This window comes from Equus caballus, chromosome 8, assembly GCF_041296265.1.
Source record: "Equus caballus isolate H_3958 breed thoroughbred chromosome 8, TB-T2T, whole genome shotgun sequence".
Classification (NCBI taxonomy): Eukaryota; Metazoa; Chordata; class Mammalia; order Perissodactyla; family Equidae; genus Equus; species Equus caballus.
In genome coordinates, this window is record NC_091691.1 from 8,883,816 (window position 1) to 8,906,475 (window position 22,660).

A 22,660-nucleotide genomic window follows, 5' to 3' on the forward strand; every position below is an offset into this window, starting at 1 on the left:
GTAGTATGCTTTGAAGTCAGGGATTGTGATGCCTCCAGCTTTGTTCTTTCTAGGATTGCTTTAGCAATTCAGGGTCTTTTGTTGCCCCATATGAATTTTAGGATTCTTTGTTCTATTTCTGCAAAGAATGACATTGGAATTCTGATTGGGATAGCGTTGAATCTGCAGATTGCTTTAGGTAGAACGGACATTTTTAACTATGTTTATTCTTCCAATCCACGTGCATGGAATGTCTTTCCATCTCTTTATGTCGTCATTGATTTCTTTCAAGAAGGTCTTGTAGTTTTCGTTGTATAGATCTTTCATTTCCTTGGTTAAATTTATCCCAAGGTATTTTATTCTTTTTGTTGTGATAGTGAATGGGATTGAGTTCTTGAGATCTTTTTCTGTTAGTTCATTGTTAGCATATAGAAATGCTACTGATTTATGTATGTTGATTTTATACCCTGCAACTTTGCTGTAGTTGTTGATTGCTTCTAATAGTTTTTCTATGGATTCTTTGGGGTTTTCTATATATAAGATCATGTCGTCTGCAAACAGCGAGAGTTTTACTTCTTCGTTGCCTATTTGGATTCCTTTTATTTCTTTTTCCTGCCGAATTGCTCTGGCCAAAACCTCCAGTACTATGTTGAATAAGAGTGGTGAAAGTGGGCACCCTTGTCTTGTTCCTGTTCTGAGAGGGATGGGTTTCAGTTTTTGTCCGTTGAGTATGATGTTGGCTGTGGGTTTATTATATACGGCCTTTATTATATTGAGGTACTTTCCTTCTATACCTATTTTATTGAGGGTTTTTATCATAAATGGATGTTGGATTTCTGTTTTAATTTCTCATATGGCAAATATTGGTAGATATAACCCACATAAAGAAAATCTCTTCACGTAAAGAACATCGAACACTTTTGGAGTATAAAGACTCTTACAAGTCAATAAAAAGATGAATAACTCAATTTAAGTGGACAAAGGATCTGAGTAGACATTTCTTCAAAGAAGACAAACAAAAGGCTAATAAGCACATGGAAAGATGTTCAGTATCATTAGCCATCAGGGAAATGCAAATCAAAACCACAATGAGATACACTTCACATCTACTAGATGGCTACAATCAAAAAGACAGATAAGAAGTTTTGGTGAGGATGTGGAGAACTGGAACCTTCATACACTGCCAGTGAGAACGTAAAATGCTGTAGTCACTTTGGAACACAGTCTGGCAGTCCCTCAAAATGTGAAACATAGAGTTACCATATGGGCCAGCAATTCCACTCATAGGTTTATATCCAAGAGAAATGAAAACATGTCCACATAGAGACTTATACATGAACGTTCACAGCAGCATTGTTCATAATATCCAAAGAGCAGGAAAATCTAAATGTCCAGCAATTGATGAATGGATAAATAAAATGTGGTATCCATACAATGTAATATTATTCAGTAATATATGGTTGATAACAGGGTACCAGGTGAAAGAAAATTCTATCTATGCACCTGTGGATTCCTACATGTATCTATTTTAAAAATTCAAAATAGAAGAGAGTGTTAAAAACTGAACTCTCTCAAGAGAGCCAATCCTAACTTCAGTAGTCCCTCCCACATGATGAACCCAAGCGAAGCTAGTTTTACCCACAGTCCAGCACTCTGGACTGGCCTCTCAACACGTTTCCAGGAAAAGACTGCCATATTTATCTTCCTCCAGGCCTTATGGATTTCCCAAGTAATTGGTGAGAGAGATGAGGAAGCAAAAGGCTTCTCAGCCCATAATTTCATGGCTACTCATCCCTTAACTCAACCAATCTCATAGTCAAGTTCACCTCAACAGACAGTACAGACCTTTCTACGCTCAGCAGTCACCACCTACTACTGCCACACACAAGTGAAACCCACCCTCCAGGGCCCAAAACCCTCTTCCACCACTCTGATGGCCCTGGACAACCTGCTCATAGAACCAGCATCTGTTAACAGTTCTCATCCTTCCCAAATCACAAACATTTCCCAGTAAAGATAGGGTCCATAATGAGTCATTTCAACCACCAACACACAGAAGGGCTCCCAAAGCCCACGGCCACTCATCCACCTTTAGCAAACGCACAGTCAACCTGAACTTTGCCATAAACAACCGATCCAAACATCACTGCCCGTGTGCTAGTAAGTCATTTAAGTCCAACATCATTGCATGATTACAAAAGATGATATTTTATTGAGTTCCTGCTAAGAGATATAATTTCTCTTTGGATAAAACTCCAATTTTTCAAAGCCATTTCTCTCACCCAAAGAATGACAGTGGCATTAGTTTAAAAAACAAAAACCCCACAAACACATTATAATGACAAAAAAGCAAAAGAACAGAGATGTTTTATTGCTTCATGTATTAAAACGTAATTTGCTTTAAATGAAAATATTCTCAATGTACTTTTTGGGGAGTGGGGAACCAATTAAATCTTTCTGGGCCGGCCCAGTGGCATAGCGGTTAAGTTCACATGCTCTGCTTCGGCAGCCTGGGGTTCGCCAGTTGAGATCCCGGGCACGGACCTAGCACCGCTTATCAAGCCGTGCTGTGGCAGGCGTCCCTCATATAAAGTAGAGGAAGATGGGGGCCGGCCCAGTGGCTCAGTGGTTGAATTGGCACATTCCACTTCAGTGGCCCGGGGTTCACTGGTTCGGATCCTGGGTGTGCACATGGCACCACTTGGCAAGCCATGCTGTGGTAGGCATCCCACATACAAAGTAGAAGAAGATAGGTACGGATGTTAGCTCAGGGCCAGTCTTCATCAGCAAAAAGAGGAGGATTGGCAGCAGATGTTAGCTCAGGGCTAATCTTCCTAAAAAAAAATAAATATATAAATAAAAAATAAATAACGTAGAGGAAGATGGGCATGGATGTTAGCTCAGGGCCAATCTTCCTCAGCAAGAAGAGGAGGACTGAAGGTGGATGTCAGCTCAGGGCTAATCTTTCTCAAAAAAGGAAAAAAAAACTTTCTCAGCTTATAAAAGTAATACCTGATCATTGAAGAACTTGGAATATGAAGAAAATCAATGTACCCTAAAATCTCATTACCAGAGAAAAAATTGAGGAGGGGATTCCATTATAGTCTTTTTTCTATATATGCCCCACAATTTTTCTTTTGTAATTAAACAAAAGTAGGATCCTATGATATACTGCAGTAAATTCTGCTTTTTCCCTATGAGCATTTTCCCTTGACATTAAATATTCTCAAACAATTTTAATGTCAGCATAGTACTCTACTATCTGAACAAAAGTACTATCACTTAGCCAGTCCTCAATTGTTAGATATTCTCATTGCTGGCAATTTTCTATCATAAATACTATGTTAGTGAACATCCTCACACAAAAATCTTGATAGGCATCTGATTATTTTTTTAGGATAAATTCCTAGAAGAAAAACTGTTGAGTCAAGGTGTAGGAATATTTTTACAGCTCTCGATATGTACTGTTACAAACAACCCTCCAAACAGCAGTGCATAAAAGCGTCTATTTTCTTGTACTCTTTTACTAAAATGGGTGCTCATTTTATTTCAGCCTTTGCCACTTGGATAAGAAAAAAAATAGCCAGTTTCTGTTTTAATCCAGAGTTCTTTTGGAATCCTTGCTGTTCCACAACGTCCTCATTCTGTCCCTGTCCCCACCTTGTCCAATGCAAGTCCACTGAGCCAAACAGAAATCCACACACCAGCTGCACACAGCACATCGGGAGCTGTCCACACACGATGGGGCCCATACATATCAGGGGGTTCTGCTGCTTTAAAGAAACAGAAAACTGGAGGCTTTGGGGGAAAATTAGGAGTGTTCAAATGTGTGGAGATTTAGGTAATTTGGCAATTCCCAGAGCTCAGATTACATCAGGAGGCAAGTTTAGTGCCAACACACAAACACTTGGGGAGCACAGAGAGGAACAAGTGGTGCCCTCCCCCGCCGTGTGTATTATCACATTATAATAAAAATGAGAAGTAAATCAAATAAGGAATCATTGCAGCATTTACTTCCAAATTATCCCACAACTGGGGCAATCCTGAACACTTGAAACAGTGTTTGATTCAGCACAAACATGCCCTCCACACACACCACCCTCCTCCAAAACCTCATACTCTGGAAAGAGAAAACACAGGCTGAGGGACGCTGGGAACCCTAAAAGAAATGTGCTAACAGCAGGCCCTACCCCCAGCCTGGTAAATCTCTCATCTATAATCCAACATGAGAGACAACAGGCAAACAGCAAGAGGTCATCTTCAAAGAAGCGGTTGCTACGGGAAGCAAGTGTAGAGGCAGCAAGCATGTCCCCATCAAAGTCCAGCAGCTGCAGAAGAACCACAAAGGTACAGCTCCCCTCAGAGCAGAGCAAGAACGGGGGCCCTCTGGGGCCGGGGGCACAGGAGGAGGAGGAGGAAGGGAAGAGAAAAACATCAGACCAGCAGCAGCTGCCCAGTGGAACATAAAACCCGGTAGTTTTATCTTATTCGACGAGAGGGAAAGCAATGAAAAGAAGAAATACAGAAAATAGCATTTCCTGAACTTGCCTTTTTAAGTGCTAGTCAAGTCTTTCGGCATACCTGAGAGGTGGCCAGATAAAGCCCAGAGCGATGGAAAGAGAAACACGGCCATCAGTGATAAAATGGCAAGTTCCAGCTTTATGCAGCATCTCAGGACAAATATGCTCATCTCTTGGTAGAAAAATCTCTAAGTCTTTAGTCCAAAATGCCCCATTCCCAAAAGGGCAACACCAACCACACAGAAGAGGGGATCTACCGCTTATCCACAGAATCTAAATAAGAGAATCTGAGGGCGCCCCTTAATTTGGGTAGAAGTTACCCTCATTCCAGGTGAAAGACACAAGACACAAATCAACAGACTTCACAGCCCCTAAGTGGATGTCTCCAACAGTCCCTTTCACACTTGAGATCTCCAACCCCAGACGCGGCCCTGGCCCCTAGGAATCACACAGGACTCAGGGGAAAGAGACCGCTAGAGAATCAAGTTCCATCTCCTCACTCTGAAGACAGACCACGGGCCGTTAAGAGACTTGCCCGAGGTCACCCAGATCACTTAGAGGCCGCGTCTCCCAACTCCCACGCTGCAGTTCTTTCCACTGATGGGCGACAACCATAAAGGTCTCAGGGCAAGAAGACAGGTTAAAAGCGTGGTCTTTGTTCCTCACTTAGTTTCTGGCTGCTGCTAAGCGGCTTGATGTGCTACATGAAAGTGCGGGTTCTCCCTTCTCTTCCAAAGAACAGACCGTCTGTCGGTTCTGGTGGGTTTTCACAGAAGTCAGGCCCCAGGCAGGTGGCCAACTCTTGCTCCCGGCTCTCTCTGTTTTCATCACACAGCTCTGCTGAGAAAGTGCTCAGACCCTCAAAGAAGGTGAGGCTTAATCAAAACGATTTCCTGAGAGAGGTGAGAGGTTCACAGGGCTAGACGTGCACACACAAAGGGTTCAGGCCTGAAACTCTATCACAGAACCGTATCCCACGTGAAAGGACAAAGCTAAGATGGCAAGGGTAATTTCTTCCTGAGCAAACACTCGGAAGTGGAGGACTTATGCAATCTGTTTTTATCAATGGATCTGTCTTCACCACACTTTGCAGATGTAAAATGTCCCATGTTTAAAAACAAAAATCAAACAAAATTTAAACGGCTCTTTCAATAGGCCAAGGCTTTATCTGTATTTGTCCTCAGCCAAGTGGACAAGAGTAAATATGAAACTAAAAAAAATAAAAATAAAAAAACCCAGACTTCAAATCAGTAAACGTAAATTTGCACTACTCCAGGCACCTTATTGCCACACAGCTAATAAACAAGCAAGGACACCAGAGCAGCATGCAAGGGCCTCAGAATTTTCTTCCTCAGCCGCCATCACCACCACCACCACCACCTCAAGCTAATCCTTTTTACAGTGATAGGATTTTGAAGAACCCTATTTCTACTCCTGTTTTTTCAGTGTCAGAGGAAAACAGAAGTGTGAGGAGAGACATAGGCACTTATTTCTATGAAGAAAGACTTCCTAAGGCCTTCTCCTTCTGTCTCTAAACATGTTAGAAAACTGAAGGCAGAAAAAGAGGGGGGAAAAAAAGGAATTCATCAGAGTGATTCAACAGCCTGAAAAGGAACAACTGTCCATAAAATGAACAACCTCAGTGAAATAAATTTCTATTTGGTCGTTTTTATACATTTTTTTGGGCGGAAACCATTAGAAGCTTCTGGCTGCAATGGTAAATTATGGAGGAGAGTAAACCCCTGCTGGTTGGACTCCTTTCCAGTTCACAACTGGAGATTAAGTTTAAGAAACCCAACCCAACCCCCTACTCAAAGAATCAGCCTTGCTCCTGCCCTCTGAGCCTTCCAAAGGCCGAGAGGAAGACCTCCGTGGCCCCAGGTCAGGCTCCAGCAGCCTCTAAAGGGGAGGGCAAGGGCCTCTGAATGACCAGATTAAGTCTGAATAGAAGAAGAACTCGTGATTAAGTTTTCTGAATACTTGGCTCCTTTAGGGGGAGCAAACTCCTTAAAAAAAAAAACCCAACCCAGAAAACCTAGTGGGCTCTGTTCCTGCCCCTCAGAAACAGGAATGCTGCTCTTTGAATCTAGGAGAGTGGATTTTCACATACTTGACAAGTCAAGCCTACTTTCCAACCCATGTGTAGAGTTCAGCTCATTTTCCAGGGGAAGGAGGAAAAAATAATACTGCCATACTTCTTCTCAAGATTACTATTTAGACAGTTCAGGTTGACGTGGAACATGTTTTAACCACAATCCCCCAGGACAAACTTAGAAACTTCTCCAAGCCATTACACAGCAAAGAATCTAGTCCTTCCGTTAACTCAGCCTCATCTTCAACCAAAACTTCTTTACGATATGACTCCAGCTTCACCGGCCCAGAATCCTTGCCAGAATGCTCCCCACCCCAAGCATGAGCAGGGAAGGAAAAGAGCAAATTGCATTTTATCTAACGTGTGGCAGCCTGGTCAGAAGATGTCCTGGCTACCCAAGATGCAGGCCTGCTGAGGTTTTGTTCTGCTTTTCTAAGTGCAGGGAAAATATCAACATAAATCTTTCCTCCCAGCGAAAGAGCCAAGAATTAAGTGACTTCATAACGCAGACTACTCATATATCAAGATATAATTCACTAAAACTCTTGTTGAACAAAATGTTTAGTCACCCTTCTATGTGAAAACCTCAAGTTAGGGTGTAAAAGACAAATGTCTGAAAAACCCGGTGGGAAGGATGGCTGGGAGAGGTGAAAAAAAAGCTCTCCAAAAACCATAAGTTTAAGCTGAACCCATCTTGGCAGGTAGGATGTGAGCCCCTTCTACAGCATCTGGTTCTGCAACTGATATTTAACGTGTTTCCACCAAACTGCAGGGGACGCAAGAATGAAAGGCATAGATTCTGCCCTTTAAAGCGACTAGTTACATAGAGGAGACAAGGTGCGGGTTAAGTGCCAAGAGCGAGGCCCATCACGAGCCTGCTCTGAGAAATGCAAAGATGAAGGCACATGGGGTTCCAGGAGGGCTGCAGGATTTGGTCCTGAGAGATAGGAAAGAAGACTGTGAGATCTGGTTCTTTACTTATTTTTATCTGGAACTTTCCAAGCATTTTTAGAGGCAAGTTTCCACTCAGCAACTAATGCGGCAGAGTTTATATGTTTCTATTTCTTAAGCCCATTAAATATATGAAATAATAATGAAGCATAACAATTTATGAAGCATAATAGCAGCTAGTTCTTAACATGTATTTACTTAATCATAACAACAATCATAAGAAGTATTTTTTAAGATATTCATAACAAAAACTCAGAGAGGTTAAGTGCTTTGCCCAGAGTCACTCCGCTAAAATGTAACACTCAGAATTTGAACTCAAGTCTGACGGTCAAGACAGATGCTACACTCCCACCTGTACTGCCACACTTCTAGGCACACATGCCCTCCTCCGGCGGATTTTATTTAAGGCATCAAAAACCCACCAGTCACTTAAAACCCCTAGAGTAATATTAATAATTATGCATTTATATGCATCCCTCCCCAGGCAGGCTGTGAGTTCCTTAAGGACATCCTTCACTTTCATACTCCAGCACTGGGCCTGGCACACAGGAAGGCTGAGCACATAAGCAATGTTCAGACAAAGCTGAGTGGCTCATGGCACCCAAGACGCCAGAGAGCCTGCTTCGGCTGGAAAGTGGTCAAAGGGTTTTGCTTGCTTAACCTCCCTCACCCTCGGTTTCCGCATCTGTTAATAGGGATAATAATGATACCTGTTTCATAAGGTTGTTTTGATAACTGTGTTAGATAATGTATGTTAAATGCTTGGCAGTGCCTGGAACACGCTAAGTACTCCACAAAGGCGGGCAAATAATCTCTAACCTCCAATGCAAGATAAAAGGGAGGTGTGCCAGACCTCACCTTTAATCTACTAGATTTAAAATCTGGAAACTGATAAGATATTATTAAATTTTAAAAGGGTACAAAACAACGTGTGCTATCTATTAAAACACAATGGGGCAGATCTAGATATACTAATATAGGAAAACTTTTAAGACATATTTAAACAAAAAAAAGCAACTCCCAAGACACAAGTGTGTGTATAATTTCACGCGTATACCAGTGTATAGAAAAATACTCTGCAGGGGCCAGCCCCGTGGCTGAGTGGTTAAGTTCGCGAGTCCCGCTTCAGTGGCCCAGGGTTTCGCCAGTTCAAGTCCTGGGTGCAGACATGGCACCGCTCATCAAGCCATGCTGAAGCGGCGTCCCACATGCCACAACTAGAAGGACTCACAACTAAAAATACACAACTATGTACCGGGGGCCTTTGGAGAGAAGAAGGAAAAATAAATTCTTTAAAAAAAAGAAAAATAGTCTGCAATATACAGGGAGTGGGATGGGAGGAGTAAAGAGGTCTTTCACTTCTGTCACTATGCAGTTCTGGTACTGGAATCTTACTGTAAAAACACATTCATGTATTTTCATTAAAAGTAATAATAGTGTCGAGTTTAGTTAATGGTAATGTACCAATGTTGGTCCCTTAGTTGTGACAAATGTGTCATAATAATGTAAGATATTAACAATGAGAGAGACTGGGTGCAGAGTATACAGGAACTTTCTGTTCTATCTTTGCAACTTGCCTGTAAATCTAAACTATTCAAAAATAAAAAGGTTGTTTAAAAAAGCAATACTATGTATAGAACAGAACTATCTTTGCTTTTAACATGTCCACATATATATAAGTACATATTCATTATACTCTAAAATGTTAACAATGGTTCTGAGTGGTAAGATTGAAGATGATGGGGCTTGCCCAGTGGCGCAGTGGTTAAGTTCACACGTTCCGCTTCTCTGAGGCCCGGGGTTTGCCGGTTTGGATCCCGGGTGCGGACATAGCACTGCTTGGCAAACACCATGCTGTGGTAGGCGTCCCATGTATAAAGTGGAGGAGGATGGGCATGGATGTTAGCTCAGGGCCAGTCTTCCTCAGCAAAAAGAGGAGGATTGGCAGTAATTAGCTCAGAGCTAATCTTCCTCAAAAAAAAAAAAAAAAAAAAAGATTGAAGCTGATGCTTATTTCCTGGTACCTTCTAGATCGGTGGTCCTCAAAGGGTGCCGGCCAGATCAGCAGCAGCAGCATCTGGGAACTTGTTAGAAATACAAGTTCTCAGGCCCCACCCCAGAGCTATGAATCAGACCCTCCAGAGGTGGGGCCAGATGACTCTGATGCACACAAAAGTCTGAGAACACTGTTCTAGATCACAGAAACTAGTTTTGTAGTAAGTGTCACTTTTATAGTCAAAATAATAGAACAATGAAACTTGCAAAGGGGCTCAGTAAGTTGACGGATGAACAGCATTTAAGACCAGACACAGGCCTTAACACTGGGGGCGGGCACAGCCCAGTCCCAACTCAAACTGACCTGTTCTGTCCATTCTTCATCTGGCCACCCCAAGCCTCTGGGGGCCTCCGGGATACTTACAGAGACAAATCTCAAACAAGTCTGGCATGGGGGTTTTTCTGTTTTAAAATTTTTATTGTAAAAGTTTATTGGCAACAGCTTACCATCTTCATCTTCAAATGTATGGCCTCTAGTCTCAATTTTATGTTGACAGCACCAGCCAGGACACGACAACTAACAGTTTAAGAGGTAAAGACTCATCTTCACAATCAACAGAAAAAAAACAATCCTAAACCCGTATGTAGCAGCAGTTCAGATGAACAAGGTGCCATGCTGGATAACAAGCCCTGGCTTTGGAATGGCCCCTCACATCCTTCTTCGATCCAATCTGAGGTCCAGGAGTAGTGACAATCCCCAGCCGGCTTCCTCGCCTCCAGGTACACCTGCAGACTGCTTCGAAAGTGCAGGACTTTCACCCTATGTAGAAGACCCGTGAAGTATGTATTCCAGCTCCACTTTTAGAGGCACTCAAGGGGCTGCTTGTGTCTGCTGGCTGAGCTCTATGAAAGCCATGACAAAGAAAAGGACAGAAATCCAACCTTAAAAAGTTACTTTAAAAATTACTACCTCCCAGAGCCACGGAGAGGAGAAAGACTAAACTGATCAGAAGTAAGCCATTCACGACTACCTAGCTACTCAGGGCATCTGCACGGCCCAGGGAGCAGGGCCACATGATCAGGTGCTGAGCTTGCCTAAGGATCCCAAGTGACGTGCCAAGCACTTGGGACCGAAAGGGCTCAGGGCCCACTGCTGATGTATTCCTGGGCTAGGGGACAGTACATCATCAAGGTGGGAAACTGCACAGGTGTGGCATGTTGGATGGGCATGACAGCCACAACACCCAGGCTGGACAGGTAGAGATGAAAGAATGGACCGAGCTAGTCTGGTTGTAGCTGAGTCAGAGGATAAGGAGAATCAAACTGGAGTGAAGACAAACAGGAGACCATTCTCCCAGACCAAGGACCTGTGGCTGGAACACCTCTGCATGAGTTTGGGAGCAGCAGTAAGAGGAGACTGACAATAAAGGTGCCAAGGTGAATGACAATGACGGCACTTGGGAGTGACCAACTGATGCAGAGAGACCTATGCCGAGGACAACATAGAGTCCGGCTTCCTAAATTACTATGACTGTGCCTTTTGGCTGCACCCCTGCACTCCCTCACACTGCGGAGGGCACTGGAAGAGGCCACCCATGGGGTTCAGTGCACATGAGTGGTCAAGGACAAAAGTACAAGCAGCACTTCTTGAGGCAAAAAGTCCCCCACCCCCTGGGTTAGTGAGGTGGCTGGAATCTAGGCGGGGGGGCCTCTCTGGAGACTCTAAGAGAATACTGCTGCTGGTGGAAGTGACCCTATATCAGGTTTAGGAAAATGGATTCTATCATAAACCATAGTGATGAAATAGTAGAAAATCATTTCTACAGTCACTGGAGGCTGCAACCCAACAAATCTTGGAGGGGATGGGAGGAGGCAGCAGCCTGACCCAGGGCAGCTGGCCAGATGTGTCAGTGTGGGCACCTCACCAACATATGGGTTCAAGAGCAGACAGGCCAGCTTCCACCGGTACAAAAACAGCAGTCTTGACCTCAAGGAGTGGAGCCTGGTGACTATGCCTCAAGCAAAGAGCCCAGAATGAAGAGAAATGAACTGAGGACACGGGCAGAGCACCCAAAAACCAAAGCCACCGAAGAGCAACGCTAAGGTCGGGACAGAGTGACTGGAAACCTGAAAACAATGGGGCTTTATCACGTGGGACTCAGGTGGGCTGCCTTCGCAGGGCCAGAGCAGATCACGTGACCAGGGCTCTCACAGTGGTACCTCTAGGGACAAAGGGCAGGCACACAGGCCGGGTCTGTGTGCCCGTGTCTGAGGTTGAAGGAATTGAGATATTCAAAAATTCTATCCTAGAAAAGCCCCATTAGGAGAACAACATAGGAAGAATCAAGAATCATGACACCCACATCCAGAAAGTGGGGCAGTGTCTGAAGCTTACAAGAGAAGAAGTGTACAATGAAACTTACAAGGCTTTTCTGAAAGAAATGGATGACGACATAAAGAGATGGAAAGACATTCCATGCACGTGGATTGGAAGAATAAACATAGTTAAAATGTCCGTTCTACCTAAAGCAATCTACAGATTCAATGCCATCCCAATCAGAATCCCAATGACATTCTTTACAGAATTAGAACAAAGAATCCTAAAATTCATATGGGGCAACAAAAGACCCCAAATTGCTAAAGCAATCCTGAGAAAAAAGAACACAGCTGGAGGCATCACAATCCCTGACTTCAAAACATACTACAAAGCTACAGTAATCAAAACAGCATGGTACTGGTACAAAAACAGATGCACAGATCAATGGAACAGAATTGAAAGCCCAGAGATAAAACCACACATCTATGGACAGCTAATCTTCGACAAAGGAGCTGAGGGCATACAATGGAGAAAAGAAAGTCTCTCCAACAAATGGTGCTGGGAAAACTGGAAAGCCACATGTAAAAGAATGAAAATTGACCATTCTTTTTCACCATTCACCAAAATAAACTCAAAATGGATCAAAGACCTAAAGCTGAGACCTGAAACCATAAGGATTCTAGAAGAAAATGTAGGCAGTACACTCTTTGACATCAGTATTAAAGGGATCTTTTCGGACACCATGTCTTCTCAGACAAGGGAAACAATAGAAAGAATAAACAAATGGGACTTTATCAGACTAAAGAGCCTCTTCAAGGCAAGGGAAAACTGGATTGAAACAAAAAATCAACCCACTAATTGGGAAAAAATATTTGCAAGTAATACATCCAACAAAGGCTTAATATCCATAATATACAAAGAACTCACACAACTCAACAACAAAAAATGAAACAACCCAATCAAAAAATGGGCAGGAGACATGAACAGACATTTCTCCAAAGAAGATATACTGATGGCCAATAGGCACATGAAAAGATGTTCATCATCACTGATCATCAGGGAAATGCAAATCAAAACTACACTAAGATATCACCTTACACCCATTAGAATGACAAAAATAACTAAAACAAATAGTAACAAATGTTGGAGAGGTTGTGGAGAAAAAGGAACCCTCATACACTGCTGGTGGGAATGAAAACTGGTGCAGCCACTATGGAAAACAGTATGGAGATTCCCCAAAAAATTAAAAATACAACTACCACATGATCCAGCTATTCCACTACTGGGTATCTATCCAGAGAGCTTGAAGTCAGCAATTCCAAAAGTCCTATGCACCCCGATGTTCATTGCAGCACTATTTACAATCGGCAAGATGTGGAAGCAACCTAAGCGCCCATCAACAGATGATTGGATAAAGAAGATGTGGTATATATATACAATGGAATACTACTCAGCCATAAAAAAAAGAACAAAATCGTCCCATTTGCAACAACATGGATGGACCTTGAGGGAATTATGTTAAGTGAAATAAGCCAGATAGAAAAGGACAATCTCTGTATGATTCCACTCATATGAGGAATTTAAACCTGTGGACAAAGAACAGATTAGTGGCTACCAGGGGAAATGGGGGGCGGGGGGGAACAAAGGGTGAAGGGGTGCACCTACAACACGACTGACAGACAATAATATACAAGTGAAATTTCACAAGATTGTAACCTATCATTAACTCAATAAAAAATTTTAAAAAAAAAGAGAAGAAGTGAATTCCAGGGGATTAAGATAAGCGCCATTCCCCAACAAACGCCTGGGGGTGTGTCCTGTTTCACTCAATCTGAATTGTAAGCCATGACAGGGTGTGGTTATGATGTACCGTGTGTACCCTGCTATATTCAGAGAAGCCCTGGGTCAGCAAGTCAAGGAATAGGGTGGATAGATAAATGCACAGAAAAGAAAAACCCGACACCCCGCTGGTCACAGTGGCATCTACAGGAAGCAGAGCAGGGTGGGAGGGCTTCTCCTTTTCCATCTATATACTTTTTTACTGATTAGATTTTAATGTGCATGGCTTCTTGCATTACAGGAGTAATTCCTTAAAACTTTTTTTTTTTTTCCACAAAATTTAAGGCCAAAGGTAAAGGAGAACCAGGCAATGGCTATCAATGAATGGCTTTTGATACCAAGTCTCAATGCACCTCATCAGCTCTTTTTCCAAAGGGTATTTGAGAGTAAATAAGAGGCAGAGAGAAATGGCCACTCCAAAGCACTCTATATAGAAACAGGCTAAAATTTTATGGGGCCCTCTGGGCTGAGAAGCTATTAGACGCCACAGCTCCAAAGCAGCTAGGTGGCAGAGAAAGCACTCCAGAAGAGCTATTCAAGGGCCTCCAAGATCTTCCCATTTGTAAGTTTGAAAGTACTTTTGTTCTTCTCTGGGTTTAAGTTTCTGGGTCACCCAGCCTTTTTGCTAATAACCAAACGAACACATCTGCAGTAGACCAGTACCCCCTCTACTTGTCCCCCCAAATACAAGTGACCTGAAGAGCACTAACACCTCAGGTCCTCAAGCTGAAAGCTCTCGGCTGTTTAATTGCACCTTGCCAGCACTCTGTCTCCATGAAGCAACTTTAATGAGCATCCCAAATAGGAAAAGAGGTACCATGCATCATTACACAACAAAATAATTACTATGGCCCTCTACTCCCCCACCCCCCCGTGCCAGGTAACTGTGCGTGTGTATACGTGTGTGTGTGTGCACGTGTGTGTGTTGGGGGGGAGGGTGTTGACAGGAGGCTACAAAATGTTAAGAAGGCAAGCTCTATGTCCCCACAAGGCCAGTGTTTCTTTGGACATAATCAAGAATCTTCCTTTGTTGAGGCCTAATGTCTATTCTCATCCTGTTCCAGCATCTCCTCAGAGGAAAAACAAAGCTCGACTGCCAGAGAATGTTCCAAGCAATTGTTGATAAGAGATAACGGCAGAGGAAGCCCTCTGGTTAATGTTTAGACACGGCAGAGGTAACGTTAACTCCTTAATAGTTATGGTGCCCACCAGAAGACTCCATTTGCTCCACAAACCTGCGGCTCACCAGGAATGCTGGTGCTTCATTCAGGTTCAGGAATGCTCTTTTTAAAAACGCAGAATAACACCTAAAACTCTTTTTAATTACCATACTGCACAGACGAAGTGATTCATTTTTGAACTACAATGTGCAATCCCCCAGTTTTTATAAGTAGATTCCAAAAATTTCTAGAGAAATTAAGGAGAAGAAAGGGAAGATCATGGTCGAGTCGGGGTATAACTGAGAAGAAGGCATTTGTTCACAAGTTTAGATGATATTTTTAAAACCACAAGCTATTAAAATATAGCTTTGTCGTAAGAGGGAAGTCTACATTCTAAAATATCAGACGATGTACTTTGGAAGATCTGGCCACTATCTGAGGTGGAACACACACACACCCCCACAACACTTCACTTTAATAAACCTTGACAATCTTTGTTTCCATGTAATTAGAAGCTTTGCTTTCTTTCTTTAAAGCAGAAGGAGGGACAGGAAGGGGGCATGGGGAAGAAGTGAGAAGGAACGGTGCATCTCAGAGAGGACATGCACTGAAGATTTACTGCTGGTAAAGAGAAGGCAGCAGAGCTCCTGCTGAGCAGAAAGACATTTGGTGACTTCCATGAGGGTTCCTCAGGGGAGCCATCACAGCCAGTGACACTCAAGACAAGGATTTAAGAAAATATGTCAGCCCTGCACAGGCTTTCAGGGTTCCAGCTGCAGAACCTCACTTCTGTTTGCTCTTGCCTCTCAGCTGGAGTTACTGCAGGGCACAGCAGCCTGGTGACAGATTATGAGCACACTCACACAATGATGACCCAGTGTTGCTGTGTGGCTACTATATGCTCACGCTGCCCGAGATCCTGTACATGCCAATAAGGACCTGGTCATCTACAAAATAGACATTTTGCATTCACTCCACAGGTAGCGGGAACCAGGAAAAGCGAGGTCCCCTCGACTCATGTGGATCACTGATCAAAGATCAAATAGGCAACTGGTTACAGTCTTACTCAACAATGTGAAGATTTTTTTTTTTTTAATTCAAACCAGGAGAGACCTTTGAGATGAGGCCCATTTTACAGTTGAGGAAACCAAGCCAGGAGAAGGGACAGGCCTCTTCTGACTAAGATACACATTCCACCGCCTACTGCCCCACACAGACCTCCCTATTTTTTGCTTTCACCCTTGATTTCAAATACTTAGGCACTAAGTGATGAGCATGTGTGTGGCTGAACGGTCCTCTCCATGCTCGAGCAGAGTCAGGTGATCATCTGAGCCTCAGCTACAGCTACCACCCACCACATCTGTACCTTCCACAGCCTTCGTTCCAAGATGTCCCTACACCTGGCTAACGACCTGCACTGTCCTTACCATGGTTCTCCCAGGCTGTCCACAGTGATGCATCACTGAGCTCGGGTGTCCCCATCACTCTGCCTTCTCTGACCAGAGGAACCTCACCCGCATTTTGCTATTCGACCAAGCTTAGCTGTTCCTCGATCACACATTCTCTTTACATGTCCAGCCCAGTGGAACTGGGTAGAAAGAGTCCCTCTGATTCTAGAACGAAAATGTGCTAGGACCTAGATTCCAAAGCACACTGTGGGCTCCATGAGGGCAGGGATTTTTGTCTTTTCCACTGCAGCATCCACAGTGCCTAATACAATGCCTGGCATAGACAGATGGATCGGGTTCCCTAACACAGTAGTAGCCTCCCTGATTGTTTCCCCCTTTGTCAATTCCCACGTCAAAACATCAATGCTGGCCTAAGGGTAGAATTTGTGCTGTGCTAATAACAACTTGCACTAATAATCCCAGGGTTTCCCTGATGCCAACTGCTACACAATGTCAGTCTTCTTTAGGTTACACAAGTACTCACAAAGTAATGTCTTCACCTACTGGGCTGATTCTGGCTTCCTTTAAGGACAGGGAAGGAAGGTTACAAAGAGCAATTGGATCAGCTCCAGTTTATGCAGGCCAAGTTTCTCTAATTCACAAGGGTCCACAACAAAAGGTCCTTCCAGGTATGAACATCAGTGCAAGATTTATCCAACCACTCAACAGTCCAAGACTGGCAGACAGCTCCAATGGTGGTCAACCTGCTGAAGAAAGAATCAAAGTGGCATTCTGGCAAAAATAAATAAAATTTCCTACTTTCCAGAACACCCTAAAATGTTGCACTGTGAAACGATTACTGCTTTTCCTCCAGGGTGGTGCGGTCTTCACAAGACGCTCACTTTGCATACACATCAAAGCATGGATAAAGGACCTGTGATGAGGTCCCTGGCTGCCTCTTACACCCCACCCAAGCTTCTGGTCCTCCCACCTCTGTTCCCCTCACCCTTGCCTGCTTTCTGGGTTCATCACTGAGAAGCCAGTAATCTCCATTCAAGTAAGACCTATGACAAAGACGCAGCCATGCCACGTGCCTTCCCCATCAGCATGGTAGGAGTCCGAAGCTGTTGCCACAGGAATGGGTATGAATTTGTACTGAGCTAAGCCCCCTGCATTTCTTGTTCTGACCAAAAGCTCTCACTGTGCGGTTCAGGTGCTCTATGATCAAAGAGCAAGAGGTAGCTCTCCTCAGAAGAGCAAATCCATTCTTGGACTCAGCAACAGCTGACTCATAAATAACACACCAGTGTCCCACGGAACATCTACAACGGTGTGTCCCGTTATGTGACCAGGGTATAATCTGCAGGATGACCTGCTCGGTAGTTAAGACAAGCGTTACCGTAATTCCCACTTGACAGATGAGCAACCGGAGGCTTGAGGCCACTAAGGGGCTTGCCCCAAATCCAATGAGAAAGTGATATAACTGGGGCTTGAAGCCAGACCTTCTGACTCCTAAGGAGGCACACACACCGAAAGGGTAGCACTTTCCTCTGGGAGCCTCTCCTTGTACTTCAGAATATAGTAGGGGCTATAAACAGACCTGCCCAATTAACCACTAACTGCTCCTCCTGCAGACTCCTGGCCAGGAAACCACTCTCTAGGGCCTCCACGCACCACTGCTCCCATCAGCCAAGCTGTACATGTTTCTACATCTGTTTATGCCAACTCTACCTAATCTAAGTATGTAACTAAACTAAATCTTAAACAATGCAAAAAATAGAGTTTTACCCTAAGAAAACTAAGTCAAATACTTTGGAAAGAGAGATTAAATGAAGGCAAACAACTTAAAAAAAAAAAGACTGAGAACTAAGTGCAACTTTTGAAGACCAGATGCAAAAAAAACCCCAAATTCTAGAAGGATCCTGACAGCTTTACAAATAACTATAAGTTTTTGCCTTGCTTAAAAGAAACCCCCTAGAACTGTTAAGTTTTAAGTGATATATTCAAGGAGAAAGCTAACGTAAGACTCTAAGGGGCGCAAATCAGTGGGCCCATTCACAAAAGCCTGGGCATGAACGTCCACTTACAGGCTTCAGATAAAACATCATTTTAAACTCTTATCCTTCTTGAAATCATTCTCTGCCTCAATTTAACTGATCTTTTTCAACTACCCAACCACCCACAGGTCCCACCAGGATCAGATAACAAGGTGTGAAAATACAAAAAGGCACATGCTCAATTGTCATGTGCCAACTGATTTCAATCCCTTAGCCAGTGACATGGAGAAAATTATAGCTTCTCAAACTGAGACAGTGCTTAAAATAATTTAATTCTCATTATAACAGGAAATGTCCCTCCATGGAAAGTCATCAGTAGCAATCAACCTCAACTCAATAATTAACCCTGAAGAGTTTCTAGAGCAATGGTTCTTAACTAAGGGCAATTTTGTCATCTCCCCTCCCCACCGCCCATTCAACCAAGGGACATTTGGCAATGTCTAGAGACACTTCTAGTTGTTATCACTGGGGCAGGGGAGTGGCTACTGGCTTCTAGTGGGGAGGGGCCCGGGATGCTGATCAACATCCTCCAATGCACAGGACAGCCCCCCACAACAAAGAATCACCCAGCTCCAAAGGTAAATTAGCGCCGAGGTGGAGAAATCACTTTGGAAAAAGGAGTTTCAAGACTTACAGACACTGCTACATCATCATAAAAGTCGGCCTTTGAACAAACAAAAGGAAGAACTGATTTCTTCCCTCTTGATTCAAAGTTACTCAAAGGCCACTGGCTTCCTGGTATTCTTAACAAAACTCCAAATCTCTCAGTAAGAACTTTCTAGGATCACAATTTTTGCTTATGTAGTGAAACAGCACAACAGTCTTTGGTCAGTTTTCTTTTTTTCTTTTTTTTCTTTACATTCCATGATACCTTCAATTATCTCATGGATGGTCATAAAAATGAACAAAAAAATCTGTCCAAAGCCTAATTTTTAAAGACCATAAGAAGAGCTGGAAAAGTAAAATTGGTTTGGTTTGTTGTGATAGTAGGATTGTGGGAGAAGCCTTTCCTTTTATTTTGCTTCCCATTAGCATTATAGTGTCTGCACATCTATGCAATATAATTATTTTAAACGTTAAATACTAAGGGAGAACTTGAATGGATCCCGAGTTTCTTAAACCCAACTATAAAAGACATTTCTGAGATAATTAGAGAAATTTAAATGATTCAAGTTGATAGGTGTGATGATGGCACAGTGATTAGGAGCATGTCCTCAGTCTTAGCAGAGAGTTGTATGCTGGAGTCTTGGGGGTAAAATGTCATGATATTGGCAACTTTCAAATGGTCAGGCAAAACAGAAATACACACACACTGAGTATGTGTTAAAGTACAAATTGAGCAATTGTTAACATTCTGCCACACGTTGAACTTCTCATTCAATTTTCCTATGGGCTTAAAAACTTCAAAATGAAAGAGTTGGGCAAAAATTAAATACAGACCAAGACAGTGGGTAGGTAGACACCAACAACTCACAATTGTCACTGGAACACAGATCTAGACTATACAAAATAAGGTCTCTAAATAGAATCAAACTGGAGATGGTGGTCTTAGCACCATTATTAAAAGGCTGTGTAGCTGCCTCCTACAGCTACAGCAAAACAAAACAGGTGGGACACCAGCATAAAAGGCATAGTCAGCAGGTCCAGTACACAACTCACACCATGGACCTCTTGGCACCCTGGAGGCCACAGGAGACCACTGCAAAGTCAGGTCACTATTCTGAACACACACACACACACACACACAGAAACCTATCTCAGCCCAAGTCCCTTAAGCAGGGAAGCCACAGGCTGGAACTAAAATATGATTGCCATTCAAGAAAGGAAGAGCTTATCCATTCCGTGAAGGGAAAGAATCAAGGAAGAATCAGATAAGCTTGTAGACCTTGTCCATTTCCTGTTTACAACAGTGAAAGAAAGTGCTTCTTCTGCTCTGAAAGACTTCACACACACACAGTCACATCAACTTGTTTTGGAGAGAATACAAATCAAATCAAAGCAAAGAAAAAGAAGAGCTCATAGGAAAGCCAGTCCAAGTGCAACACGCTGTGGTTCACCTTAACTTTGCAAAACTTACTCATTTTACATATAAGAAGTCAAAATAGTCCAGGCTTCTGGGATCCTTTGAGCAGATTTCCAAGTGAGAATTAAAGCCTTTTTATGAAACGATCAGAGGATAAGCTGACTTTGCCAACCAATCCCAATGAAATTTCCCCCCAAAACACAAGTTCATACTGATATTTCAAGAAATGTGACATGTTTTATTCACTTAAACAACAAAAAAACACAAACAATACTGTTCAAACTAGATATTTTTCAAACCTGTTTGTTTAAAACCCACCAGAAGTTCCACTCAGCTGGCTAACTCACACTCTGTAAGGCAGCCCCCTTCCTGGACAAAAACCTACAGCCTCTGAACAAAATGGGCCCATGCCTGCTGCAGCCACAAGGTCACATGGCCAGAAGGCAAAAGGAGGGACAAGATGAAGGAAGGGCAATTGGGCTGAACTCCAGGAAATGTGAGGGAGCAAGTCATTCAAACACAAGGGGGCCGCCAAAGCAAGCTCCATGCCCCAGGTGGTCCTCTAGCCATTGCAACCTCCTGAGTTCCCCCTTGAACGTATAATAAAGAAGCAAGATCCCATGGGCTGTTTCCAACTTGAGAGAAAGACAGACAGATCTGGATCTAAAAGTGGTCAAAACAGAATAAAAAGGGAACCTCAAAATACTGTCACATTCATGAAAAATCTGAGCACCTACTATGTGCTGCATATACATGTGCTCAGGTTTCAAATATTAAAGACAAGTCAATGGACAGATAGGTGATACAGCAAGTATAGTAAAATGCTAATGGTAGAATATAGGTGAATGGGTATATGGGTGTTCACCGTAAAATTCTTTCACTTTTCCTGTCTGAAATAATAAAATATTGGAGAGAAGTGCTTCTGAAAAAGATGGGGGAAATCTGATTTGTAGTTAAAAAAAGGAAAAAATCCTCCCAGTCTTGCCCTCAAGGAGCCTACAGACAATTCAGCGTGCGTGGACAAAGGCCTCATGGGGTCGTGTGGGGAAAGGCAGTCTAGAGAGACACTAGGTTTTTAGCTTGAATAACAGACAGGAACCCAAGAGAAACAGATTTGGGAGAGAAGAGAAATCCAGTTTTACACACGTTGGATTTGGTTGGGATGCCTGCAAGATGCCGAGGTGGACTTTCGACTGGTGAGCACCTCAGACCCCACTGATCACCAACCCTGATGTGGGGAAGATCTTGGGAGGGAACTCAACACCCAAGAAGCTGGCTCAATTGAGAGGGCTGCTTTGTCTGTGTAGCTATTTGTCTGTAAGACTTAGAAAGAAAATGGAATGTGGCTAGGATTTTACTCATGGAAGTATGCGTGGCACAGGGTTTCAGGGATCTATGTACTTAACAACTAAGAAAGGCAGGGAAAGATCAGCCACGGGTCTGTGATTTTTAGAGAGACTGTGAGAATATTCAGGCTGGGGTGGTGGAGACCCTGGCATTCAGCCATATTCTTCGGGCCCTACTCACCCGCCTCAGGCAAGCCTCTCACACCCCCTGGGGAAGGGACAGATCAGGTTTCTTTCTAGAGTCAGGGGCAGGAATGACCAAAGGCAGCCCACAGACCCCTTGCCTACTTTTCTGGTTTGTCGCCCCACCTGGTTCACAGGTGTGTTCCAAAGCCTGACTCGCCCACCAGAGGACGCTGCTTTCAAAAGCTCAGGAGTATCACTTGGGAACAAACATGACCACCCTAAGAAAGGGACAAAAATCAGCTGCTCTTAACAGAAGCAGTTTCTCTTCTATGGAAAAATCTGCAAGAGCATCTAAGAAAACTCCAGCCACTTACAGCATTGCTGCCCTACCGCGGACCCTCCAGATGCCAGAGTGGAGCCCTCCAGATGCCGCGTGCCCTCTGCGGCACACGTTTCACCTCTCTAAACAAACAAGGGGTGTCTTTGTTTAAATTAAAAAAAAAAAAAAAAGAACCTGTCTCACAGGCTACGATTACATCAGCAGAGCGCTCTCATTCTCTGCATCAATCCCGGCTGCCCGGGCGGCTTTGAAGAGCCCCAGCGCGCGGCGCCCTTTGATCTTGCGGTTCCCGCCCCGGGCAGAGCAGATACCATCTCGGCGCCCACGCTGCGATCCACCATGCACTTGGATGGCCCAGCCAGCGCCAGCTCCGTCCCCACCAGCTCGGGCTCGACCAGGACCCCCCAGACCTGGCTGCCAGTGCTGGGGCACTCAAGTGCCCCAAGTACACACTGACTGGCTTACGGAGAGGGGGGAGGGGGGCTGTCCCTTTGGAAGGGACATCACTAATTTAACATTAACCTCTT

The 22,660-nt window shown here is 43.7% G+C and overlaps 1 protein-coding gene across 2 annotated transcripts in view; it reads right to left on the minus strand.

Annotated features, from left to right (window-relative positions):
* ZNRF3 (zinc and ring finger 3) overlaps positions 1-22,660 on the minus strand; it is a 150,554-nt gene that overhangs the window by 95,695 nt on the left and 32,199 nt on the right. Inside the window, exon 1 of one of the 2 annotated variants that reach the window (XM_070219812.1) lies at positions 22,168-22,306. The exons of the other annotated variant lie outside the window; for it this stretch is intronic. The gene's annotated coding sequence lies outside the window, so the exon portion shown is untranslated. Of the gene's footprint in view, positions 1-22,167; positions 22,307-22,660 lie in introns of those variants that run through there. 2 annotated transcript variants of the gene reach the window in all.